This window comes from Poecilia reticulata, chromosome 15 (assembly GCF_904066995.2).
Source record: "Poecilia reticulata chromosome 15, P_reticulata-male-v2, whole genome shotgun sequence".
NCBI lineage: Eukaryota > Metazoa > Chordata > Actinopteri > Cyprinodontiformes > Poeciliidae > Poecilia > Poecilia reticulata.
Window position 1 is genome coordinate 29,946,565 of NC_088844.1, and position 8,712 is coordinate 29,955,276.

Genomic DNA, 8,712 nt, shown 5'->3' on the forward strand with positions numbered 1-8,712 from the left:
TTTATTTCTCTGTTTCCGTCCAAACAGACAAAACTCATCAACTTGTTTAGTTTTTGTTGGTTCTGATGAACCGGGTCCACCAGAACCTCCAGAAACAAACGTTCAAAATCTGTTTAATAATTTATATTATAAACTTCAGGAACGTTTGGCATAAATCAGAGCAGCAAGGAGCGACGAGTGTGTGTGTGTGTGTGTGTGTGTCTGTGTGTGTGTGTGTGTGTGTGTCTGTGTGTGTGTGTGTGTGTGTGTGTGTGTGTGTGTCTGCGTGTGTGTGTCAGTGTGTGTGTGTGTGTGTGGGTGTGTGTGTGTGTGTGTGTGTGTGTGTGTGTGTGTGTGTGTGTGTGTGTGTGTGTGTGTGTGTGTGTGTGTGTGTGTGTGTGTGTGTGTGTGTGTGTGTGTCTGCGTGTGTGTGTCAGTGTGTGTGTGTGTGGGTGTGTGTGTGTGTGTGTGTCAGTGTGTGTGTGTGTGTCTGTGTGTGGTGTCAGTGTGTGTGTGTGTGTGTGTGTGTCTGTGTGTGTCAGTGTGTCTGTGTGTGTGTGTGTGTGTGTCTGTGTGTGTCAGTGTGTGTGTGTGTGTGTCAGTGTGTGTTGGTGTGTGTGTCATTGTGTGTGTGTTGGTGTGTGTGTGTGTGTGTGTGAGTGTGTGTGTGTGTGTCAGTGTGTGTCTGCGTGTGTGTGTCAGTGTGTGTTGGTGTGTGGGTCAGTGTGTCGGTGTGTGTTGGTGTGTGTGTGTCAGTGTGTGTGTGTGTGTGTGTGTCAGTGTGTGTGTGTGTGTCAGTGTGTGTGTGTGTCAGTGTGTGTGTGTGTGTGTGTGTGTGTGTGTGTGTGTGTCTGCATGGTTAATGAGTGTTTTGTTCCATTATCATCCGTCTCTCTGCAGGTTCTCAGGGTTTTTTCTCGCTCCGGTTCTGATGTGTTTTCACATGTGAAAATGTGTGTGAACCACATGTGCATTTTTCATAGTAAGGGTTTGTTTTTGTTCTGGTTCGGTTCTGGTTCGGTTCTGGTCCGGTTCTGCCCTGCCACCTGTTGTCCTGGCGCTGCTGCTGGCCCTTTAAGGGATCCAGGAAGTGGCCGGCGGCAGGAGGAGGAAACAGGTGTGCTGCTGACAGGATGATGTCATTCCTGGCCGAGTCTCCTGCAGGGAGGAAGAGGAGGAGGAGGAGGAGGAGGAGGAAGGAGGAGGAGGAGCTGCATGTTCTTATCTAACCACCCCTGGCTGTTCTGTTTACTGCTGTTCTGTTTACTGTTGTGTTGTATACTTCACTATGTTATTTTGATGTATACTAATTTAACTTTAATAAAGTTCTTTAAAAAAAAAAAAAAAAAAAAAAAAAAAAAAAAAAAAAAAAAGGAGGAGGAGGAGGAAGGAGGCCCAGCAGGAGGAGCAGCAGGCCGTGTGAAGGTGAGCCGGTCTCGGGACGCTAAAGGAACGTTCTGGAGGTCCGGATCAGATGGAGACCGATCAGAGCCACATGGGGCAAATAGAGGCTTTAAAAACTCCATCAGATTCAGTTTATTAACATTTAGATCAAATTTTAACAGTAAAGTTTTTAAATCATCTCCAGTTTAAACTGATTTTATGATTAAATCTTCCACAACCGGATCAGCTCAGATAAATAACATTTTATCTCGGATTGATAAACTGGTTCTGCTTTTATTAACCCTAACCCTAACCTCAGGCTGTAATATTTAAAAAGGTTTTTATTTTATTTCCAGCTTTAAAAATGTTCTTGTATTTTAACTGCAGTTTTTGCCTCAGTCGCTTCGAGCTGATGACATCATCAGATAATAACTTATAAAATATTTAAACCAAAACAAAAGGCTAACACCTGTTAGCTAACAAAACCAGAGGAGGCTAATCGTCTGTTAGCTTTCCTGCTAATAGATGAAGAAATATTGTTTTGCTTATCGTCTTGCTAACTTTTAATCTGGATAACTCTAAATTCATTTTCTGGATAAATTTCTAAACCATGATTAATTTAGTTGTTTTGTAAACATTCAGCTGACATCCGTTCTGGTTATTAACCGATGAGAATCCTTCAAGTAGCTACACGTTTATATTCATGCTCTTATTTTGAAGTCTGTTCAAGCAGCACTTCCATTTCCTCCCTCTTTTTTTTTCAATAAGCTTTATTGAGCAACAACACAAACAAATGACAGAATGAGCTTCACAGAAGAATCCAAAACTAACACAAGCATGTTGATAACATAAAATCTTCCAGTCTCCATGGCAACCATTCAGCTGTGCGAAACGCCTGGGTGGACGAAGCCCCGCCTTCGAGGCACAGCTCCTCCCCCACTCAGCTCCTTCAGACTAGCCAGCAGCAATTAGAGAAACATACGCTACTGTTCCTTTAAATCTTTAAACTATTAAATATTTTCATTGATCTTTGCTGAATGAAATGTAATTTAAATAAAAATAAACCTTTTAGATCTCTGGTTCAAACTCCTGATAGAGTCTGTGTATGCCTAGGGCCGGCTGTGAGGACGAGCTGAGAACAAACTGTTACAGCTCTGTGTGTGTGTGTGTGTGTGTGTGTGTGTGTGTGTGTGTGTGTGTGTGTGCCATCATCATATGACTGCTAGAGTAAACAACTGGGATGTGATGTGGGATAACAGAGGTGATGTCATGCAGGACACACACACTCGCAGGTGTGTGCGTGTGCGTGTGTGTCTGTGTGTGTGTGTGTGTGTGTGTCACCTGACAGGATGTTTAATGTTCAGCTGGTTCAACCAAACTGGTTGTTGTTGAGACTCTGTCATGGTTCTCCTCCTCTGATCACCATTGAAACTCGACCAGCTGTTTCTGGTTCCACCTGAACAAGATGGCCGACTCCTCACTGCAGCAGGTTCACCTGGACTCAGGTGTGCTAAAGCCACCTGGCCGTTGATTCTCACCTCCCTTCAGTTCTCTCTCTGGGATTTCTCCCATTAACAAAGTTTCTGCTTCGGTTTTTAAACGGTTCGGTTTGAGGAAGACTCTCCTGGCGAACTGGTCCAGCCTGGAGCTCCTCCTTCCTCCAGTATTCCCAGTATTCCCAGTATTCCCAGTATTCCCAGTATTCCCAGTAATGAGCGGCATGTCGGCCCAGTTTGTCTCTGTCTCCGGTCTCATCCGGCTGATGACTCTAAGCCTCCATCAGCGAGGAGGAAACGTCTCTGACAGTTTTACTGGTTCTTACTGGGAACTGAACTCTGACCAGTCTGACCAGCTGTCAGAGGTCCAGGTTAATGGTTCTGGTCCAGTCAGGAAAAGGTTCAGAGCTGCTGGTGAAGCACATTAAATCTCAAAGTTTGACCATCTGTAGCTACATTTCCAATAAACTCTGAATGTTATTTTTTCTAATTATGCATTAGAAAAAACGCAGATAATTTTTTAACTTCTGTGGATGAAAGTAATGATTAGAAACATCAATAAGCTTTTAATCAGAAACATCAATAAGCTTTTAATCAGTTTTCAAGTTTAAATAAAATAAATTAAGCCCCGCCCACAAAGCGCCTCCAGAAATAACAAACATTATTCTGACATGGTTCTGTTCATAAAGACGCTTTAAAATTAATAAAATATGAACTCAAAACATTTAAAAATCTGATATGACCAATCAGATTGTCTCTGGAGGAAAACATCAGTGACCTTTGACCCCTGCGGCCGTTCCTCGTCTGATGTTTTCCCATTACAGGAATAAAAACCTGCATCAGAACGTCGGCCTCCATCTGGGCCGGTTCTGTTTGTTCTGCTGAACCAGAGCAGGAACCGGAACCGCTCAGGCCCGGTTCTGCTTGCAGAGATAAGGTCCAGAGTGGTTCTGACCCGGCTCAGCGGACCGACCCAGCAGGAGCTGAAAACAGGCGGGTCGTTTTCCACCGCAGGAAACAGGAAGCAGGACTGTTCTGACCCGGCTCTGGTTCTGGTTCTGAGCTGGTCAGAAAGTTTTAACCTGAACAGATCCTCAGAACCTCATCAGAACTTCATCAGAACCCCATCAGAACCTGTTCTAATGTGACTCTGGACCTGAAAGCTGTAGATCTTAATAAACTCAGAACCAGAACCTTCAGCTGCCGCTAAACCCAGAAGAGTCTAAAGGTCTCGGTTCTTTATGAGCAGAACCCGGCTGTTTAAAAGCCTGAGCCCGTCTGAGCCGGATGGGCCCGGTTTAATAGAAGCCAGGCGGAGGAGGAATGTTTGAGGTTCTGAGCTGCGGTTCAGATGAGATCTCCACCCAAACCCAGAGCTGCTGCTGCAGCAGACATCCCGACTCTCTGCTGGCCCTGCAGCTGGTTCTGGACGGTTCTGATGACCCGAATGCTGCAGAGCCAGATGAGACGGGTCCTGGTTGTTTTATGATCAGAACCAGAGGAGCAGCTCAGAGTAAACGGTCTCACTGACTGCGCTAACGCTGGAGCTAAGTTTAGCATCTTGCTAATGACGAAGCTTTAGCGCTTAGCTTCCCTGATAAATTCTAAATTTAAAAAAAACTTTCAGCTGAATAAAGTTCAACATCTGTATTGTTTATGTCCATGCTCTTATTTTGAAGGGTTTGAAGTCTGTTTCATTTCCTCTCACGTTTTCCAGAAACTTTGCGGATGTGACAAACAAATGGAAGAAATATAGAGAATACATCGTTTACATGAGCAAACAACCAGAACCGTTAATTAAATAACGCATAAAAAATGACAGATGAATGTTTTGATTTCTCAACATGGTTTAATTTAGTGGTTTAGCTTTAGCTTCTGCTAAACACCATGTTGGTGACTTGGTGTTAGCATGGCTAATGCTTATGATGAATACTTTATGGTTAGCATAGCTAACCTTTGGCTAGCAGTGCTTCACAGAATAAATGTTCTGCTCAGATACAAGCTGAATGAAAGAAACAAACAGAATCTGAACCGATTCAGAACCAGAACTCTTCATTTCAGAACCGAGACCAAACCTAACAAACGGATCTGATGTGGGGCCCCTTCATCCAGCTCGGCCCGGGGCCCGGTTCCTCTTGACTCCGTCCGTGTTGCTGTGTTTTGGGTCTGCAGCAGAACCGCAGTGTGTTCTGTTTGTAGTAAACGGGTCAGGATCAGAACCAACGAGTCAGCAGGGAGCTGCGTTGGTCCCCTGCTGCCGGATCGATGCTCACAGCTTCTACCGGATCAATAACCTGATCGATACTCAGAGCCGCCGGCTGCTCGGTCAGCTCACAGCGGCGATCCAGGTCCAAACGGCTCTGACGGGTCGACCCGGTCCAACCTGCTGCTGAGGGAGAAAATAACTCAGATTTTTGATTTGTGTTTTTTTATATTTGGGGACAAATTTATATAATCAAAGAAGAATAAATAGAAGACAATAAAATAAAAGAATTAAATCAAATTTTTAGATTTTCTTTCCTTCTTGTTATTTAAAATTTAATTTGTTTTTATTCCCCTGTAATCGTCGTCCTCAATGCAAATGTGGAATAATAAACATGAAATAAAAAGCCAGGAAACAGAAAGTGAAGAAATGTCCCTGGAAATTAATAAAATATCTGAAATTATCTCATTTAAAGAGAAAATTAAAAACAAAAGAATTAAAAACAAAAGATATTTAAATAAAACTGATTTCAGAAAAACAAAAACTCGGATTTATTTAAAACGTTTGTCTGAATGTTTGTCTGGTTCCCATCGTTTTCTCTACTCCTGGACTTTGACTAGGCCGCAGCTCTGCTCATTCTTCCTGAACTTTTTATTTCTGTTTAGAAGAAAAACGTCAAACTTGAACAAAGCGGATCCAGGTTCGAAAATGGGATGTTGATGGGAAACGATGACGTCACAAAGCAGAAAGTTTCATCCCATCAGAAACCTGAAGGTTGTCGCACCTGGACCCACCAGAACCTAAATGGACCGGGTCAACCGGATCCGCTGGGTCCCTGCCCCCCTCACGCGCACAGGCAGGCGCGCTCCCGGCCGGGCCCGCGCCGGGCTGTGCGCGTGCCCGTGCTGCAGGTAGTAACTCCGCCCCCTCCGTTCAGCACAATACCCGCCGCTCCGGTCCGGTCCGGTCCGTCCTGTCCGGGTCCACTCTGCCGTCCGGCCCCGGGCTGCCCCGCATCCTGGCCGGGTGAAGGTCTCCCCCTCCGGCCGCAGGTGAGCCGCTCCGCCGAACCTCGGTGTTCCGGTTCTGACCGCGTCCTGCTCGCTGTGATGCTTTGCCAAGGAGCCGCCGCTGCTCCGCAGTCCGGTTCCGATTCTGGAGCTGCGATGCTCTCCGGTTCGGCCTTGTCCCGGCCTGCGGTGCTGGTCGGGCTCGGTTCCGGCCCGGTTCCGGTCCGTTCCGGGCTCTTTGTTCCCTGAAGTTTGCTGGAAGTGATGTCATGCTTCCCGCTCCGGACTCCGGCTGGAAAAGTGCCGCTTCACGCTGCGGTTCGGCCGGTTCTGCTCAGCCCGGGTTCGGGTCGGGTTCGGCTCTGAGGGATCCGGATGGTTCGGGTTTGATGAGAACCGTCCGGGTTGGTTCGTGGGTTCTGGACCCCCGGCTGTGGATGATTCCCACCGGGAACAGCAGGAGGAGCCGTTCCGACCTGGTTCTGGTTCTGGACCCGGTTCCGGTTCTACTACGACTGGAACAAAGTTTCTGTTGTGTTCCACCAGAAAGTTCTGATCTGAGCAGAACTTTCCTGAAAGCTGAGGAAGGAGACCAGAACCGGTTCTGAAGGTTCTGGACTCATCCTGAACCCAAAGCTGCTGTGGTTCTGGAAGGCCCGGTCCAGAACCATGACCGGGTTCTGCTCGGACCAGGAGAGTTCTGGTTCATCGGCTCTGGTGCACCTGACCCAACCTGGTTCTGTTGGGTCAGAGCTCCAGCATTAAGGCCCGTGGGTTCTGGTGTCACTGGGCCCATTAATGAGGTTCTGGATGTTTTCATTCTGGTGCCAGAAGCTGGTTCTGATCGACTCATTCAGCCGGTAACATACTGACTGCTCAGCTCTTCTCCATTGGACTTGATCTGGACCAGAACCAGCCGGTTCTGATGCTCCCAGCCATGATGCTGCCACCGCCGTGCTTCAACACAGAGGAGACTCCAGCTGTCCGGACCAGAACAGAACCCTGGTTCTGACCGGACCGGTTCTGAAACATCCGGGTCAGCAGCAGAACCATGAGGAGGAAGAGCAGCTCCACCCAGAACTTTGGATCTGGTTCTGATCCGTTTACGCATCCAGGTTCTGTTCAGGTGGAGCTCAGACAAAAGATCGGATCAGAACCGTGTTCTCCAGAACTCCTTGGCCAACGCATGAATGATGTGAGCTCCAGAAACAGGAAGAGGAAGTCGAACAGGAAGGGAAATACAGGAAACAGGAAGTAAAAAAGCTTCTCCACAGAAGGTAAATCCTCCAGACCACCAGGGGGCGTAAATATTCTGTTGTCTATAAAATGGAAACACGTGAAGTGTGACGTTCTATGGCAGATATCTGGTCTGCCCATCTTCTCTGTAGGTCGGCTCCCCCTGGTGGCCTGGAGGATTAACGTTCAGTGGAGAAAGTTACAGCGTTTGATACTCGATGTTTGTATCTGCAGCGTTTTTCTGTTGTATTTCTGTTTGCTTGGTTTATGCGTTTGCTGCTCAGTTGGGCCTTTCTGGCTGCCGTACAGAACCAACAGGATGCAGCTTTCATTTTTCATAATGTCCAGATATGAACACAACCAGCGCCTGGCACCGCTAGCTACAGCATTAGCTGCTCTAAAAATCGTAGTTATGCTAATGCTGAAGTGCTAAATTCAGCCATGTTGATTCCTGTGGCAGTGATGCATTCTGGGTACAGAATAAGCTGATGCGTAAACAGATTTAATTTAAACAGCTTGTAGACGTTTATGCATGTAAACGATAAACATTAAAGTTTATTCAGCTGAAGTTCAGAAATTATCTGGAAAAAATTTATTTATTGGAAGCTACGTGTGCTAAACGTTATCAAAGTTAGCAAAAAGCTAAAGAGCTAAGCTAAAAGTTAGCTCTGCTGTTAGCGCATTAGCAGAAGTATCAGCCGGGTTCTGATCCAGGTGTATCGAGCCAGAACCAGAACGGACCAGCCAGCTGAGGTTCTGGTTGGTCCATTTGGGCCGTACTGGTTTGTGTTTAGAACTCCAGGAAGTGCCAGTCCCACAGCATGACGCAGCCTCCACCGTGCTTTACACATGGAGCTCTCTGGTTCTCTGGATCCAGTAGAACCGTTCCTGGTTCTGGAATGTCAGGATCAAATTGATCCACTTCCAGAGTTATTTTTGGACCGCGGCGCTGAAGGTGGCTGCCTGCTTATGGAACCGGGCCCAGAATCCTCCTGCAGGCCAAGCCAAACGGGTCAGCGGCTCCGTGGTCCAGTCGTCTGCCGTGGGTTTCAATGGACCGGACCCAGTTACCGGTCAGAACCAGGTTCCTGTCGTCTCTCTGTTGATGACACTTTAATTTATAGCAACTTTTAAACAAATGTTACAAAGTGGAAAAGAAACGGAACCAGAGGTTCTGAATCGGCTCTGGCTGTTCGGACCAGAACCAGGGACCAGAACCAGAGGTTCTGAAGCGGCTCTGGCTGTTCGGACCAGAACCAGAGGTTCTTCCTTCAGGATCTTTGTCCAGATTTCTGGACAAAGACCCGATTGAAGGACCCGATTGGACCTTCAGAACTTCAGATCTGACGACGTCGCTGAGGAGGATTGTGGCGGCTGAGATGCGTTCGCTGACTGTTGGAAAATA

At 46.9% G+C, this 8,712-nt stretch overlaps 1 protein-coding gene across 5 annotated transcripts in view; it reads left to right on the forward strand.

The window, feature by feature from the left end:
- Positions 1 to 1,351: 1,351 nt before the first annotated feature.
- usp54a (ubiquitin specific peptidase 54a) overlaps positions 1,352 to 8,712 on the forward strand; it is a 30,845-nt gene continuing 23,484 nt past the window's right edge. For 4 of the 5 annotated variants that reach the window (XM_081616546.1, XM_081616548.1, XM_081616549.1 and 1 more), the window contains exon 1: positions 5,981 to 6,113. The gene's annotated coding sequence lies outside the window, so the exon portion shown is untranslated. Of the gene's footprint in view, positions 1,405 to 5,980; positions 6,114 to 8,712 lie in introns of those variants that run through there. The other variant, XM_081616547.1, reaches the window with a different exon arrangement.